This window comes from Ipomoea nil, unplaced genomic scaffold (genome assembly GCF_001879475.1).
Source record: "Ipomoea nil cultivar Tokyo-kokei standard unplaced genomic scaffold, Asagao_1.1 scaffold2921, whole genome shotgun sequence".
NCBI lineage: Eukaryota > Viridiplantae > Streptophyta > Magnoliopsida > Solanales > Convolvulaceae > Ipomoea > Ipomoea nil.
The window spans coordinates 2,627,094-2,646,474 of record NW_017619349.1 but is presented as its reverse complement, the minus strand read 5'-3'; the positions used below and the strand labels follow the sequence as shown (position 1 = coordinate 2,646,474).

At 33.7% G+C, this 19,381-nt stretch overlaps 3 non-coding genes across 3 annotated transcripts; all 3 read left to right on the top strand.

Moving 5' to 3' along the window:
* Window positions 1–3,969: 3,969 nt before the first annotated feature.
* TRNAV-CAC lies at window positions 3,970–4,043 on the top strand. The gene has a single exon. It is a non-coding gene; the product is annotated as a tRNA-Val (tRNA).
* Window positions 4,044–8,155: 4,112 nt separating this feature from the next.
* Window positions 8,156–8,229, top strand: TRNAV-CAC. Its single transcript has one exon. It is a non-coding gene; the product is annotated as a tRNA-Val (tRNA).
* Window positions 8,230–9,667: 1,438 nt separating this feature from the next.
* On the top strand, window positions 9,668–9,741 carry TRNAV-CAC. The gene has a single exon. It is a non-coding gene; the product is annotated as a tRNA-Val (tRNA).
* The last annotated feature ends 9,640 nt before the right edge of the window (window positions 9,742–19,381 follow it).

Below are 19,381 nucleotides of genomic sequence, written 5' to 3'. Positions count from 1 at the left end.
GATCTGTCCACTTTGGGTATAATCTCTACACTGCCACCGCCAAGATTCAAACATTGATCTTTTTTCCCAAATACTGCCTACTGAACCATTAAGTTAATCCCGTGCAGGTCTTCATGTAATTATATTACAGGATGTACTTTTAGTCAATCTTGTATATAGATGATTAATAAATATTAAACGTTTCATATATGCTTCCAAATAGATTAATCAGGATTTGTTTACCAAAGGTGTAAAATAATATTTATATTTGAATAAAGTATGCAATCCACTAATTAATAAGTATAATTTATCCTAAAAGAAATAAGAATGCAAGTATTAACCCTCATCCCTAAACTATCTTGTCCCACAACTAATACTAAAGAATGCAAACAAAAATGCAGTCTTTTAACTCACATTTTCGCGTGCTTGGAAGCATGTTGCGTTAGACTGAAGGTTAAAAAACAACAAATCATTAACCACTGCATGCATTCCACCAATCCACCTTTTAAGATTAACAAAATAAAAAATAAAATTAGGGCACACGTTTTTACTATATATACTTTACAAAATCTATTTATTTGTTTTAAATAAAACTCTCGCTTACATCGAAAAGTTGTCTTGACAACTACAAGATTCCAATTCAACTCGTCTTAAGGGCTGTCTATTGATCTTATTGTTTTAATTGAGCATGTCAACGTACTATAAGCAACTTATGTTGGTTTACCCCCTTGTAACCCTTTGTACGTCGGCTAGGGTCACGCCTCATGAGGCAGACTTCACACATAGTGCACATTCGAATAATGATTAGGGACATTTTCATAAATCAAAGAATAAGCATGTATTATTGGGCGGTCCGACATTCTACTATCAAAACATGACACTAGCTGCTATACAAATATAAAGAAATAAAGTTACACATTTATTACTAACTATAACTTTTGATATAATGATAAAGACTCATATAATAATTAATATTAGAAGAACGCCATGAGTTGGGATCGGTAAAAGCTGGGAGGGACTTGATCTTGACATGGCGGGCGTGTGTATGTGTGTGTGATATATATATATATATATATATTCGCCCACTTTTTTTAAAGAAGTATTATTTCACTAGTACAGAACAGATAAGTATATATATAATTTCACCACTTTTTCGGTGAAGAGTGATTAATCCAGCTAAGTATTATTGTCTCTTTTTGGTTTGAATGTACAGGATTATTCATAAAATTTGATCGCTTACAAGTTACAAATTGTATGACAAAATCTATTGAAATCTCACTAGATTTTTCACTGTAATGGTCGAAAGTGAAGAAAATCAGAAGTAATAATACACCTATAATGATAATTTTCATAGTCATATAGACCAATATAGTGGGAATGACATACACCAAACTTGTGGATCAAAAGTGATGAAAACTCTAGTTTATTATTAATTAAGTTTGGGAATTGAATCAGCACTTATAAGCTAGGTTTCCACTGGGCCGTGATGGAGATTGGGGATCTATCAAACGCAGCTTGACAGATCATAAAGTTAAGGAAAGTGATTAATTAACTTAATCCCCTCTTAGAATATGTAATTTAATGTTTTGTTCGTTTAGTGTAAAGTAGTCAAGTTTTTTGAGACAAAAAACTGATATTTTATATTTTTATGTACAAGTCGCTTTTGGAATTACTTAGTTGGATTGCTATTAATCAGACAAGTGCACTTCTTAGTCTAATGTAGGTGGAAGGATCAATGTCCGCAATTTACAAAAAATTGCCCAACAAAAAGGTGAAATTTCTACCGTGCGACTGTTGTGAAGGTAATTTCCATATTCTTCAAGAAGGAGAAGGTGTTGATCTTTTGTTATGTTTGGTTCTTTTTATTATTTTCACATACTTTATGTGCCAAAGAAAAAATATATATATAAATTAATTAAAACAAAATGGTGTAATTAACACCATCATTTCAATCATTAAAAAGTAATTGAAGATTTGCCAATAATCAACTTATTATTTGGATTCCTTGTCTCCATGGATCCAATGCCATCTTATGCGCTACTTCTGCATCGTGTAATTGCCAATGTATTAATTTTTCTTTTAAATGAATAATAAGGTTAGATAAATTTGTACAAAAGTTTGTAAGTTATTATATATGAAATTACCAAAATTAAAATATTAATTATTATAATCGTTACAAGACAAATGGACTACAAAATTCTACCAATAAACCAAATGTGTATACTAGTCCATAAAATTTACCCTCTAGTCAAATATTATTATATAACCAAATTTACCGAAAATTTCAACAATTTAAAAAAAAAAAAATTACACAAAATTATGGTTGTAGCTAGGCTTTTACAAAAAGGTAGAACAAATCAAAATAATATTTTATTATTATCAAATGTGAAGCTAAGCATGGCGTAAAGAAGTAGAAAGTATCCAAGAAGCCAAATGTGCTTTGTATACTAATGTCAACACCACAAATCATTTCTTCACATTCTTTGAGTTTTCCATTGCGTTTTTAGCCGAAAGTTGATGAGCCATTGATTGTTCATTCTCCTATACCATGTGAAATTGATAAGAATGCATGAGACCTTATTACTTTTATAATTAACATTAATTAAAGTTAGTTACTTTAATTTATTATATAATAAAATCTTTGAGTGTGGTTTATTTGTAATCCCATTCTTTAGTTTAATTTTTGTTGTTACAATAATATGATAAATCTCGATCTCAAAGAAAACAATATGAAGTTGAGAACTAATAAAGTCATGGGGCCTGGGTTCAAAGACAATTGGGACCCAAAAAGTTACACAGTTCAAGTTAAGTTGTGAACCTGCAGAAAAGAAACCCAACATAACTGCACGTTATCCCAACTAATCTATATGGTCTCTTGCGCAAACTTGTAAACAATACTCACTAGTAAATTAAAGGGAGTTATATAGTGACCTCGTGGTGTGATCTTGGATGGCCAAGTGGGTCGACAAGGTTGACCATGTCTTGACAACCACTTGTTCCACGCTATAATCAGGGGAGAGACACTATAAAATGGTGCCCTTGCCCCCAGGGGCGGAGCCACCTTGTGGTTGCAGGGGGCCTTGCCCCCGCCCCCCACCCAAAAAAAAAATATTTTGTTTTATTACTATTATAATGTTTTTGGCCCCCCTCAATTAATCTCATTCAAAAGCTTTCAGAGTCTAGAGTTTTAAAGTAGCTTCCAGGTAATTTTTCATTTCTTTATTCTTTAAAGCTTTGGATTTTTGTTTTGTTTTTTTTTTTTTATAAATTACTTTGTATTAAATTATTGGAGATAAATTCATATGTTGTTACCACAACAAAAAGTCTAAATATTGTAATTAAATGGTAGCTAATTCGTCTCTTAGAACACTATGCATTTACTGCTAAGGAAAATAAAATACATTGTAATGATTGGCCCCCCGCACTAACAAATCCTGGCTCCGTCCTTGCTTGCCCCCGACCCTGATCTAAAATCATCCTCATCACCTTCATACTAGAGAGTCTTATTCTCTTTGTCTAGTCAACACACTAATGTTCAAATCTTACTCCAAGCATGTGAAGGTTTGATCCACTTTATTTGGATTTGGACCCTTGTTGGACTTATTTTACTTTATTATTTATTAGCATCTCTTCTTATAAATATTATTCGGGCCTAGTGTTCACTTAAAATTATTCATATTTTTTCTCCATTCTATTTATATTCCTACCCCGTTTTATGATGAGGCTGGTCTCATAAAACCATCAAGAATGATCCCATGACAATATGACAATAAGAATGAAGTTTAATATGCAAAAAAATTTTAGTTTTTTTTTTTTTCTTTCATATAAAGGAAAATAATAACATTAAACAATTACACAAGAATTTAAGCAAAACAGTGCTAACAATCAGGATGGCCTTAAGAAGTGTTTCAGTGACGTGGAGCAATAAACACGTTACTTATTGTATTACATCCATGTCTAATATATTAAATGATGAAATTTGGCATCGTTGTCTGGGTGGTGTAGTTGGTTATCACGCTAGTCTCACACACTAGAGGTCCCCGGTTCGAACCCGGGCTCAGACAATTTTCGATGTTTGATGAAATAGTATGCCCTCTATGATTTTGGATATATTGTCACAAACTATTTCCTATTTTTCTCTTGGGGTTCTAAAATGTAGGTAACTACCTATCACACCTTTTAGAAAACAATGATAAATTTGATCCAACTTAGTACGTAAAGTTTTCAAATTTATTTTTAGTTTATCAGCATTTTTCAATTAATTATTGTTTTTTTTTATCAATTTTTTTTATATATAATTTACAATTAAAATCTAATCAACATTTTTTTTTAATATAATGGTAACTAACCCCTCCTGTGCAGATTCTAAAATTTTGTTGAAGTCGTCTGCCACACTTGCGAAGAAAGATCAAATGATGAATTATCTGATGAGCTGATCGAGTAGTGGAACTTTGTAGAATGATAAAGTGCTCAATGGTCGGCCTACAGCCTCAGCGATCGGCCTTAGGTGTTAGTGAAGTAGTTGGATTTTTCACAGAGCTGGCAAGATTTATTGTAAAAGTGATTGGATTTCCTATAGAGGTGGTTGGAATTCTCACCCTAGATGAATATTGCGCATATGGTTGTACTCTTTTTTCCATTAGCTAAGTTTTTCCTCAATGAGTTTTTCTTACTCTAAGATTTTTAACGAGGCAATCAATGTAATCTATGTCCCTATACTCAACTCTGGCTTAGGGGGATGAAAAGATAGAATTCAGTTAGTTGGGAAGATTACAATGAGAGAGTCCTATAGGAAAGTTAACACAATACTCTCCTATTCTATAGACTATAATTAATTGACTAATCTACAGCCACATATATATAAACTATATATATGATATATTCTAATAACATTATTATTACTAACAAGGGGGATCACCATGGACCGCTCAGTTTAACAGTTGTGTCCAAAGGGACCGCCAACCAAATGATGACGCCCATCCAAAAGATGCCTTTGCAAGAAGTAACTTGTTGGAAGAAGACTTGGTTTTTAGAAGCATAGAACTGGTCGGGGAATATTTTCGAGATACATCAACTTCGCAACATCTCAAGAAAGTGGGGGACTACAAGATGACGGATGGTATATTGGGCTGACCGGATGGAGCAGTACGTCAACCAAAAATGGAATGAGCCATATGGACCAGCCAAGAATGAATGAGCTACTTGGGCATATTCATAGTAGTTTAATAGGATTAGACTCATTATTTACAATGTAATAAGGATTGTGTTCATTAATGTAGTTGCTAGGATTAGTGTTATTATTCCCAATGTAACAATGGTTGTACTCCCAAAATGAGACAGACTATAATTTGTATTCATTATAGGGCTCCGAGTCCAAAATATGTATAAATAGACTCCTATACATTATGAGAAAGTCAAACAATTCTCAGTAATGCAAAATATCTACTTTGTGATGATCTATATTCTTTATATATTTTCTCTATATTTTTTTCTAGCTATATACTTGTTATTTTAACGATTGTATTGACCAGGTGTTGATTGTCCAAAAGTAATAAGATCCGGAGATGGAGTTCCGGCAGATACAGTGCGTTCAGATGATTCGGAAGCTATGGCCGGAGAGAGAAACGGTGAGAGATGGTAATTTTTGCGGTGGAGGTGGAGAGAGAACCGATACCTGACTGATACCAGATTAGAGAATTGAATTCATTCAGTTGCGATAGAATTGAAAGTACAAAGTATATTTGTAACTAAACACTAACTACTCCTGACAATCAGGTTACACTAAGTCAGCTAGTGCTAAGAAAATTATAATTACAAGCATATAATATAACACAATATAATAATAATAATACTAACAAATAAAACCAACAATAACAGTGCTAAGAAAATTTTATAATATCGTGAGTGTTTTTTTGTACTTTGCCACAATATTATAAATTTTCTAAATAATACTATAGTAAGTTATTGAGTTAATACCCAAAATGGTCCCTCGACTATGCCATAATTATCAATTTGGTCCTCAACTACCATTCTTACCCAATTAAGTCCTCAACTATGTAACTTTTACTCAATTAAGTCCTCAACTATACAATTCTTACCCAATTTAGTCATCAACTATACAATTCTTACCCAATTTAGTCCCCTGTATTAATTTGACTGTTTGTTGACTGTCAAAAGTCGGGATAAAATTATAATTTTACAAGATTTCTCCTTCCTCTCCATTTAGCAGCGCCTAACCATGCAGCAATACACTCCGATCAGATTTCGATCGTCAAAAAATCGTTGGAAATCAAATTCATGGGCTATCCGATGCATAACCACTACTTCGATACTGACAGGTTTAGAACCCAACCGGAGCTTATTGCTACATGGTTTGGCGCTGCTAAATGAGGAAGAAGGAGAAAACTTGTAAAATTACAACTTTATTTCTACTTTTGACAGTCAACAAACAGTCAAATTGACAAAGGACTAAATTGGATAAAAATTGTATAGTTGAGGACTTAATTGGGTAAGAATGATAGTCGAGGACCAAATTGGTAATTACGACATAGTCGAGGGACTATTTTAGGTATTAACTCGTAAGTTATTAACCATACGTAAGACTAAAAGTAAATGTTTTCGTGTATATAATGCATGCTTATATATATGGACCAGTAAAAAATCTTATAGCATGTTCAGTATCTATTTTTCTTTGAATGTTGTTTAATTTTAATTCCATTCTTCAATTTAATTTTATTGTAGCAATAATGGATGAACGACTAAAAGAAAATAATGTGAAGTTAATAAAAACGATAGTATGAAGTTTAATATACAAAAGTTTCAGTTAAAAATTTTTTTTCATACAAGGAAAAAGAATAATAGTAAAGAATTACAAGTTATAATTTAGACAGAACAATACTATTGAATTTGAAAGATCCAAATGCGTGGCGGGTGGAGACTTACAACCACCCGCCAGTTATGCGGAAGCAGAGATGAAGAATCAAGGGATGAGAAAATATATATTGTATGAAAGTGAATAGAAGTATTATATCTCTCCTCTAGAAAAGAGAATATAGAGCCCTATAAATAGGTGCAGGAAGACTACAAATAGGAAACAAGTTTCCATATGCGTTACCTACCTAAATCCCTATGACGGTCTAATCTATAGAGATTCCAAATATTATATTTATATTCCATAACAAATACAAATAATGACATACTACCCTTAATAATTGTTTCAACAAGTAAACTAGTAAAGTATCTCTCAAATAGCACGAATTATTTTTTTAATGACGAGAAAAATTTGTAATCACTATCTAAATTTGTGTATTCGATAAATCCTGCTTGGAGCACGAATCAAATTTTGGTTGTGCATGGACTTGATTTCAACTAAAATAATTTAGGAATAAGGTTCAAATTGGCCACTGAACGTAACCTGAAAATGCAATTAGGTCACTGAACGAAAAAAAAAAGTGCAATTAAGCCATTGAACACTAAAAAAATGTGCAATTAGGCCACTGAACTCTCCAAACATATGCAATTTTACCAGATAGCAAGTTACCATCAATTTTAGCAGGTTACCTGCTTACGTGGCAGCTTAGTTGACATTTTTAATAATTTTTAAATAAATTTTAATAATTAATTTTAATAATAAATTTATAAAAAATTGGAAAAAATTAAATTAAAAATAAAATAAAGTCGTTTTTATTTTTTTAAAAAAAATTTTAATAAAAAGTTATTATTAAAATTTATTAAAAATTAATTAAAATTTATTAAAAATGTCAACTCAGCTGCCACGTAAGCAGATAACCTGCTAAAATTGAGGGTAACCTGCTATCAGGTGAAATTGCACATTTTTGGAGTGTTCAGTGGCCTAATTGCACTTTTTTTTCGTTCAGTGGCCTAATTGCATTTTCAGGTTACGTTCAGTGGCCAATTTGAACCTTATTCCAATAATTTAAAACCAATAAATATTTACACGTCATTTTTGGTAAAGTAAATAACTAAATATACATTATATTACAATTTGATTAACATATGAATCTATATAACTATAAAATATAATTTACTAAAAGCTATTTAAATAAATGGGACAAAATGCCCCCAGGCCAGATGAATTCGACTTGAAATAATCAGTGGAAGTCAACCACGAAACTTCAAGACTTAATAGAATACAGAACTTACACGGAGCATCATCGTCTGGGTGGTGTAGTTGGTTATCACGCTAGTCTCACACACTAGAGGTCCCCGGTTCGAACCCGGGCTCAGACAGGCATTGTGAAGTATATTTTATTTTCCAATTTTTAGTTTATTACGGAGTAGCATTTAAGAATGTACTTTAGCAATCCATTATTATTTTGAGACAATGTTACAGACCTCTCTAGAAAATTTTCCCTTCAATCTTTCCTCTCTTACATGGTATTTTTTAAGAGTATTATTATACATACTTTTAAATTTTACTCTGTTACTTTTACTTCATGATGTGGCAAATAATGATACTCTTTATGTTATTTTCATTATGTGAGTCTAAAAAAATATTTAGATCAAGAAACTTCTGTGTGTGTGAGAGAGAGTTTTTATTGTGATTAAGTCAACTTCTTACTATACTTTTCACCTTTAACGCATAAGGTTTTCACCAGTATTTCTCCACCAAATACAAGTGAACCAAATCACCAAGAACAATCGATGAATGGCTTTCTTCACTAAGCTACTTGTTCGTCGTTGCTTCACCACTTTCTTCAATTGTCTACCACCAAGTCGTATTGAAAGAAGTTGAAGGAAAAATTCTTGAAAGATATTAGTCTAAGTGCTCAAGTAGAGTAATTGCTTGGACATGGTCTAGAAGATTCTTGAAGCAATTAAAGCTAAAAGTCTGAAAGCTTTTAAAGCTATGACATTTAAAAACTTGTGTGTATACTCGTGTATGCTTATTGCTCGTCACTTCTTTTTTGCTTTAGGAGGTTCCCTTCAAATAGAGTTGAAAGCCACAAAAATGGAACGTCTCAATTATTTCTTTTGGAGCCTTCCAAAATAGTAGGTGTCTAAAAGTTGTCATTTCTTCTTTTTTTTGCTGCATACTATTGACTTTTGGGTAATACCTTTTTCCCTTTTAGAACACGACATTAACTACTTTGTTCATAGGCCAAAAAACATGTTTGCTCCTTATTAAAAGATATCTTAGTGTCAGATATTCTTAGAGAGCGTGTCAAACAGTTCTTATCAAGAAAGAACAAATAACATTTATCGTACACTTCGTACTTCTCTAATGAATGATCCTGAAAAATATGTGCTAGTTTAGAGTAAAAACTTCTGACATGGCTTAGTGTCAAATGATAACACATCTACTGAAAAATATTTACAACAAATATCCTAGGTCTACTGTGTAACAAGTATTGAAGAAAAAAAAAAAGATAATGTAAAATTGCTTGACACATGTCATTTAATCAGCTCACATAATTTAAAACCAAAAAACATTTACACATCATTTCTGATACATTAAGTATACACTATATTACAATTAATTAATTAATATAGAATCTATATAAATATAAAGATTCCAAGCTATTTAAATAAATGAGACTAAAATGTCCCCAGATGAGTTAAGATGCTCTACTTGAATTATAAGCTCATGCAGAATGCTAGGCACAATTGCATAGAGTATAAGACTTCTTAGTTATAGAAAGTTTAAACGTTGGCTTATAGCATCGTTGTCTGGGTGGTGTAGTTGGTTATCACGCTAGTCTCACACACTAGAGGTCCCCGGTTCGAACCCGGGCTCAGACATACTCCTAGATCTTATTAAATGTTCTTTTGCTTGCTATTACAACCTGATAACAGGAGCCTGTTCCATTTTTTTTTCATTGGGTTCTAAAATGTAGATGGAGTTCCCTATCACTCCTTTTAGAAAATAATGATAATGATTAACTTGATCACATATCATTTTAATTTCACATATAACTGATCAGTTTTGGTCCTAATGTACTATAACTATTACTCTATTAGAGTATTATTAATTTTGATTTATGAGTTTAAAAATTATCAATTTCAGTCCATTCGGTCAAATTGTCGGCTAAAAATAGTCAAAAAATTTTAATTGGCTTGTTAGTGCTGAAATCATAAGGGTAAAGTTGTCTTTTCAATATAGATTTCTATAGAACATTCTCTTTCCCTACCTTCTTATTCTTCATTGCGATTCCTATGCTGATACCGCAATGATTTCTGTTGGATTTTAATGTCCAATAGTTTTGTCACGTCGGAGGGTTCCCTCTTGTTGACATTGTTTTCGAGAACTGTCTCGAATGCACCAACTATCACCCTTCCATGGACAACCTTTCTTCCGTTCCAAGATTCAAGCATGTATTCAACGAAACAAATGTAGGAATCTCAACTGCTGCTAGGTTGCTTCACCAGCACAACGGAGCCGAGGGAAACCAAAACTCCATTGTTGGACACTCTACAATAAAGAGCATTGTTGCCATCAGAAGTTACCCTGGTTACTTTAACAATCCATAAAACTTCTTTTCTACTACTTCTATCGGCTCTTTTTCTCGAAGCTTGATAATATGGCATCCATTTCTCATTAGCTTTTTTCTTCCCCGACAATCAAACCGGTTTAATTTGAGTTTTTTTTTTCTTTTTTTTTTCACAAGTGGAGAAATACTCTCCACGGATTTTTTCACAAGTGCCCACAGGTAAAGTCTACTAAAGAATGGTGCTTCCTTCTTTCTTTCTTCCCTTCCATATTCGTTCTTCCTTCGTAAAGTTAGGGTTACAAATTTCCAAATTAAATTTCCCTTTTGCATTAATTTAGAAAGACAACTTTGCTCTTATGATTTAAGAACTAATAACATAATTAAAACTTTCCGGCGATATTTAGCTGACAATTTTTCCAGATGGACTAAAAGTTACAATAATTTCAGTTTGTAGATTTTAGTGTTCAAGTTTGCATAGTAAAGTTGGTGATAATTACGAAAATGCCATCGAGTTGTAAAATAGGATGTAATCTCATCCATTGAATCAGATCATATCAACGTCCAGAATTAAGCAATTAAAAAAACGAGGTAACTTTATTGTAATTTTGTGTAAGTTAGTTAATTTTTTTTTTCTTTCAGGCCTTCTAGTGCACATTGTCCCTTCATCAAGAGCACATTTTTGTGCCTTCAACCTTTAAGTTTGTAGGTGTTATATATATATATATATATATATATATATATATATATATATATATATATATATATATATATATATATATATATATAATTTTATAGAGCATTTGATCTTGAATGAATCATTAATTACTAATTTTAGTTGAATATTGTGATCGTTTATGATTTGTGTTGAAGATCATGCATTAAATTTAGTCTATTCAATAATTATTTTATATTTTCTGACTTACCATGCACATTTTTGTCTTTTCAGAATTTCGGTGCACATTGTCCCTTCTTCCAGAGCACATTGTTGTGCCTTCAACCTTTAAACATTACTATGTACATTTTTACCTTTCCAGAGTTTCAGTTCACATTGTCCTTTCTTCCATAGCACATTGTTGTGTTTTCAACCTCGTAGCTGTTATATATATATATATATATATATATATATATATATATATATATATATATATATATATATATGAGTTAATTCCAGCAATGGTCCTCCGACTATATTGATTTTCTAAAATTGGTCCTCGACTTTTAATTTGGACACTTTACGTCCTTTGACTTTCAATTTCTTTCCAATTGAGGTCCTTTCGTTAGATTACGGTAAATTGGACTTTAAATGAAAGGGGAAAGTAGTCATTTCATCTGCCTAATGTATAATTTTTCGTATTTCTCCCTTATATGCACGATTTCGGACATCATATTCACTTAATTGCTTAATCTCTAAATCCACTCTAAGAACAAAATTCCATTAGGGATTAAGCAATTAAGTGAATCTAATGCCCGAAGTCGCATATACAAGGAAGAAATACGAAGAATTATACATTAGGCAGATGAAATGATTACTTTACTTTTTCATTTAAAATCCATTTTACCGTAATCTGACGAAAGGGCCTCAATTGGAAAGAAATTGAAAGTCAAGGGATGTAAAGTGTCCAAATTAAAAGGCGGGGGCTAATTTTGGAAAATCAATATAGTCGGAGGACTATTGCTGGAATTAACTCAGTAGATATATTAAAGAGTATTTGATCTTGAATGAATCACTAATTACTAATTTTAGTTGAATATTGTAATCTTTTATGATTTGTGTTGAAGATCATGTATTAAATTTAGTCTTTTTAATAGTTGTTGTATATTTTAGTGCTTCACCGTGCACATTTTTGCCTTTCAGTGCACATTATTATGCTTTCTAGTGTACATTGTTCCTCCTTCCAGTGCACATTGTTGTGACTCGCATGTGAAGAATTTTTCTTTTTTTTAAGGATGAGTTGATGAATGGCTGAGATGCACCCGCACATTTCACCTGAGGCTTCCTTTTCACTTGAACCCCTCCATATATATATATATATATATATATATATATATATATATATATATATATATATATATATATATATATATATATATATATATATATATATATATATATATATATATATAGGCGGGTTCAGGTGCGGCAGTGTCTTACGGTGCGGTTATTTTTTACGGTGCGGCAACATCAATAGTTCACCAAATATGCACCATCAACGTTAGGAAATACACCACACAAAACAGAGTAAACAGAGCCCTGCATCACCAAACACACACCATTAGGTGTGAGTAAAAACACCATACACTGTTCAGAAATACACCATTGGGGGTGGTGAGTTATATGGTGTGTTTTTTTGAGTCTGTGGTGTATTTTGTGATGTTTTATTACATTTCATTGGGGTGTGTTTTTATTACACTGTTGGTGCATATTGTTAACACTGTTGGTGTATTCTGGAATTTGACCGCACCGCCGCATCGTAAGATCCCGCCGCATATGAGCGCTCTTCTATATATATATATATATATATATATATATATATATATATATATATAAGAGAGAGAATGTAATTCATACATATATGAACCAGTAAAAATGTTATAGAATGGTCTGTACACATGATTGGATTGATGGAATAAACTTGAGATTTGGAAGAAAGTGCATTATAATGGACCACTACCCATTTTTTAATTTCATCCATATTGGGCTGGAAAGAAAGCAATGGACCATAAGGGCATAAGGCCATTATCCGACTAGAATTGCGTGCCTTGAAGGGAAAAGCTAAGCGCAACCAAAATCCACATGCATCATTTATTTATAGATGGAAATGTAAATTTCATAGGAAAAAGTACACTTTTCATTGATATTTTGCTTACCTACTATTAATTAATTCGATTTTTTTTTTTTTATCTTGCCACTTGATCGATTGAAATATATTGTCAAAAAAAAAAAATCTAAATCGGAATAACTTTTCTTCTATTCTCGAAGTTAAAATATCATTTTTTTTAATTTTAATTTACCTAAAAGTGGTCATATTATGATAACAATTAACAAATGTCTTTGTTATTCAAAAGGAAAAAGGGTTTAGGGTTTAGGGTTGAATTTATTAGGACTCTATGTATATGAGTCTGTTTAGAACTTCTTATCCTTGTCATACTGTGACTCTCTACTTCTTATCATTGTCACACTGTGACTCTCTATTCTATATATTCACATCATCTGATCTCATTGTAATTAAGTTCAGAAAATATAATACAATCAGTTCTCATCTGGTATCAGTTAGCTAGGGTTTTGTGATTCATAAAATTAAGAAGATGCAGCGCTGCGATGGCAACCTTAATTACCGTGGAGGTCAGCAACGTGGCTTCGATGATCCGTGTCAAATCTGTAAAGGTTTCGGCCACACAGGAGTCAATTGTTTTTGGCGCTATGATGATCCATGTCAAATTTGTAAACGTTTTGGTCACACGGGAGCCAATTGTTTTTGGCGCTATGATGATCCGTGTCAAATTTGTAAACGTTTTGGTCACACGGGAGCCAATTGTTTTTGGCGCTATAATGATCCGTGTCAAATTTGCAAAAGTTTCGGTCACACGGGAGTCAACTGTTTTCGGCGATATTCAGGGGCTCCGGGTTCTCAGGCTAATTTGGTGTTTCAGAATGGTTTAGTTGCTAAAACCTCGTCAAATTCTCATACTTGGATTCCGGACACTGGAGCCACAAATCATGCAACTGCGAACATCGCTGCCCTTTCTACATCGGAGAAGTACACTGGTAATGACACTTTACGTGTCGGTGACGGTATGGGTTTATCTATTAGTCATGTTGGCCATGCCTCTTTCAATACCCCTTCTAGATCATTTACATTGTCTGATATACTTCACGTTCCGCGTTTGTCTAATTCTTTATTATCTGTTCAGAAGTTTGCATCCGATAATAAAGTCTTTTTTGAGTTTCACCCCTCCTTTTTTGTTGTAAAAGATATCAATACCAAGGAAATACTTCTTCGGGGCAATAGTTCGGGGGGACTATACACACTTTCATTACCTAGTTCGTTTCCGTCAGCGTTTATTTCCGCTCGTGCCTCGGCTTCCACTTGGCACAATTGTCTAGGTCATCCTCATAACCGTGTTCTTAGCCATATACTTCGTTCTTGTTTGGTTAGTGGGTCTCGTGATAATATTCGTTGTCATAATTCTTTATGCAATGCGTGTCAATCAGGCAAATCTGCCCGTTTTCCCCTCCCCCGTGTTGCTTCCTCTAGTTCTCAAGTCCTAGATCTTATTTACACAGACATTTGGGGTCCTGCGCCCACTTTATCTACTTCTGGCTTCCGTTATTTTGTGATCTTTGTGGATGACTATTCCCGTTATACATGGTTCTTTCCTATGAAATTAAAGTCTGATCTTTATGTCATCTTTGATAAATTTCGTACTCTTGTTGAATGGTCCTTTAATTGCAAAATAAAGGCCATTCAGTCTGATTTAGGTGCTGAGTACAAAAAGTTGTATTCTTTGTTTGTTCAATTAGGAATTCAACATAGACAATCCTGTGCCTATACACATGAACAGAATGGTCGTGTTAAACGAAAACATCGTCACATTGTTGAAACTGGTCTGGCTCTTCTAGCTCATGCCTCTGTTCCTTTGAAATTTTGGGATTTTGCCTTTGAGACTGCTGTCTATTTAATTAACAGAATGCCATCTTCTGTATTAAATAACTCCAGTCCTCATCTCCTGTTACATAAATTCCCTCCTTCCTATCTTTTTCTTCGTGTCTTTGGGTGTTTATGCTACCCTCATCTTCGACCATATAATCGCCATAAGATGTCATACAGGTCTTCTCCATGTGTCTTCCTAGGTTATCCTGAGTCCTTTAGGGGGTACAGATGCATGGACTTACATACTAATAAGATTTACACATGCAGGCATGTCAGATTTGATGAAGAAGTTTTCCCCTTTGCTACTAAAACTTCTTTGCAGGATCTATCTACTCCGTTTTCTGGACCTTGGGTGGAATCTATTCTCAGTCACAGCACACCTATTCCTGCTGTGTCCAATGATGAGCTGCCAGAACCGCCGCTACCTGCTTCATTCGAACCAGCCGTGGATCCTGGACAGGCTGCCTCGTCGGGTGATCCTGTGGAGCCTGTTGCTCGCCGGCGAGGCCGTCCACGTGGGCGGTCCATCAGGCCCAATGTCCGTACTCACTCTATGGCCACTCGCAGCAACGCAGATGCTCCTCTTTTTGCTCTAGCAGCTCAAGTGCATCCCACGGAACCCACATGTTACTCTCAAGCTGTCAAATATCTTGAGTGGCGTGAAGCCATGGACCAAGAATTCAATGCTCTCCTGCATAACCACACATGGTCTCTAGTTCCACCCACTGCAGGTATGAATATTATTGGCTGTAAATGGGTGTTTCGTACGAAGAGAAAGGCTGATGGTGCTATTGAAAGGCATAAAGCCAGGCTGGTTGCGAAAGGTTTTAATCAGGTTCCAGGTCAGGACTTCTTCGACACTTTTAGTCCAGTGGTAAAACCTACGACTGTAAGACTCCTTCTATCTTTAGCTTTATCATCTGGGTGGTCTATCAAACAGCTAGATGTTCATAATGCTTTTCTGAATGATAATCTGGCTGAAACAGTTTATATGAAGCAACCCCCTGGTTATATTGATGCTAACTTCCCGAATCATGTTTGTTTGTTAAAAAGATCTCTGTATGGGTTAAAACAAGCTCTCAGAGCTTGGTTTAATCGACTACATACGTTCTTACTATCGGTTGGCTTTCAAGCATCCAAGACAGATGTCTCTCTGTTCTATTACTCTAAAGACTTTGCTTTGGTTTATCTATTAGTGTACGTGGATGACATTCTTGTAATGGGAAGTGATCAAGGTATTATGTCTCAGCTCTTGTCCAAACTGTCTGCTACATTCAAAATCAGAGATCTTGGTGAACCAAATTTTTTTCTGGGTATTGAAACAGTTAAGAGTGACAATGGGATTATTTTATCTCAACAACGGTATATGAATGATATTTTAAAACGGGCTGGAATGTCTGAATGCAAACCCCTTTCTACACCTATCTCTGTCTCGAAAACTGTCCCCTTCAATTCAGATCTATATGATGATCCCACACAGTACAGGAGTTTAGCTAGAGCACTGCAATATCTCACTGTCACACGACCTGACCTATCCTTTGCAGTTAATCAGTTATGCCAGCATATGCATGCCCCCACCATATCACACTGGGAGCAGCTCAAACGAGTACTCAGGTATGTTAAGGGAACAGTTGATCATGGTTTACGCATACGACGGTGCTCATCTAGAGACATTCATGCTTTCTATGATTCTGATTGGGCTGGTTGTCCTGACGATCGAAAATCCATGAGTGGCTTTGCTGTTTTCTTGGGGAGTAATCTTATATCGTGGGTTTGCAAGAAACAGAGAACTGTTGCCAGGTCATCCACTGAGGCTGAATACAAAGCTCTTGCAGATGTTTGTGCTGAGGTTCTATGGATTATGTCATTATTGCGTGAGATACAGATTCCGGGTATTTCCATTCCAAAATTATGGTGTGATAATCTAGGAGCTACATATATGAGTGCCAATCCAATCTTTCATGCGCGCACCAAGCATGTGGAGATTGATTATCATTTTGTTCGTGATCGAGTAGCTTCGGGCGATATCCAAGTCAACTTCATCTCCACAAAGGATCAACTTGCTGACATCTTCACCAAAGCTCTGCCTGGACCTAGATTTTCTTCCTTAAGGGACAAGCTACAGGTTACTAGTATACACTGTGCTTGAGGGTGAGTATTAGGACTCTATGTATATGAGTCTGTTTAGAACTTCTTATCCTTGTCACACTGTGACTCTCTACTTCTTATCATTGTCACACTGTGACTCTCTATTCTATATATTCACATCATCTGATCTCATTGTAATTAAGTTCAGAAAATATAATACAATCAGTTCTCATCAAATTTACCTAAAAATGGTCATCATATCTAATAGATGTGAAGCAATGAAAGAAAAAAAAAACATTATGAATTTTTGATAATTTTCTCTAATTTTAAATGTACACTTTGCAATACTAGTACAATTCGTAATAGTATAGAGAGTATTCATATAATAAACCCTAAAACATAAACTGAAAATCTAAACACTAAAAGTAAATCATAAATACTAAACCTTAAATAGTAAAGAGTGAACATCTAAACCAAATTAAAAAATAAACCCTTAATCAAACCAAAAAACTAAAATACAAACTCTATAATGTCAAGCCTACATGCATTAAACTTTCAAATTATGATGTGCCATAGCCTATACATGATCTATTAAGAATTCCTTTCACAAACCAAAAAATAAAAATAAAAAATAAAAAAATAATAAAAAAAATATATTAAGAATTCCAATTGGGCCCATCACAAAATGCAAGATTAAATTCTTAAGACAACTATACATTTGGTTTGTGCAACATTGAAGGAAGGGTCATGAAAGCCAATAAGGAGCCCAATTAATGGTGAATACTTAGAGTATTTTACTTCCCCGGTGGTCGAGAGCAAAGCAGAGCTTTTGCCTCAGGGGGGGAGTCTGTGCTCGTGCATTCGACTAGTATCTAAGACACAATCAGCAGGTAACCAACGACATAAAAGCAATCTAGTAGGAACCTCAAAGACTACACGCGCAACAACTTATCCTAAATCCTTATGTTAGTGGCTAACTGAAATTATCGATGGTGATGGAACTCTTCAAGTTAGTAAACAAAGATATACTTCTCTTTCAATTACTATGGGACTTGAAGATCTACCACTACTACGATATATCCAACATATGCTTGGTGCAAGTCTTTCTGATAAAAAAAAAAAAAAAGAAATTATGAATCGGTGCCTAGCACTCTTATCAAGGCAAGTGAATCAAAAGTTGTTCGGGAGAATTTCGCATTCAAGCTAATTTAGATGAACCATAATCATGCCACCTTACTTCTTTCTTAGACAATATTGTTTTCCTACTTAGGCTAAAAATTTGTTTCATATTTTAAGTTGAATCTTTATTGCTTTCTAGTTAGATTTTAGAAGGATTCTTTTTTTTTTTTTTTTCTTCTTACTCTAGATAGGGCAAATTAACACACCACTTTCACCTATAAAAGGGGTGCACGTATTCTAATTTTGGATATTCAATCTATAAATAAGATTCCTTAAAGTTTTCTTTATATTTGTGTAAGAATTCATATTGCTATTTGTTGACCTGTAGGATAATAGTGTAGTTAATTTTATGTCCATATCAGAATCAAATCCCTTAGGCTGTCCTTATCCCTGCAAATATCTTCCACTCTCAAAAATGGGTCCCACTTCCACATCATCCCATTTGCAAATAATCTACTATTCACACTACATCCCTACAAATCTAATCAACTTTCAAAAGTGGACCCAACATATTAAAATAATATTATTAATTATAATAAAATATTAAAAAGTAAAGAAAACAAAATAAAAAATAAATACAAAGTACAAAGCGGCAGCTTTTTCAGGGGGTTTGCCAATTTGCTAAACTTGCAAATTTACAAACCCATTTCAATTAAAAAAAAAAAAAGGAAAATAGTGATGTGGCTAAGCCACATCATCTTGCCAATCTAAAATTGGTTGGGGTAATCCCAGCCTTAGATTTTAAGATTATAGGCCTATCAATCTAGCTTGGAACGAATACAAATATAGTTGTATTTATTTTCCCTTTTCTTTTCGTCCAACGAATACAAATTACATAATACATAACAAATATATATGAGAACTGCAAATGATAACTATTCCTCTTGTAAAAATTACAAACTACCTATTATGCATCTTGTAATGCCTGATTCCGCAATCGCTGATACTTGATTGTGCATTCAAGCATAATTGATTGTGCACTTGAAAGACTATTATCAAAACACACTGTAAAGTATTTTTCAAAAAAATATG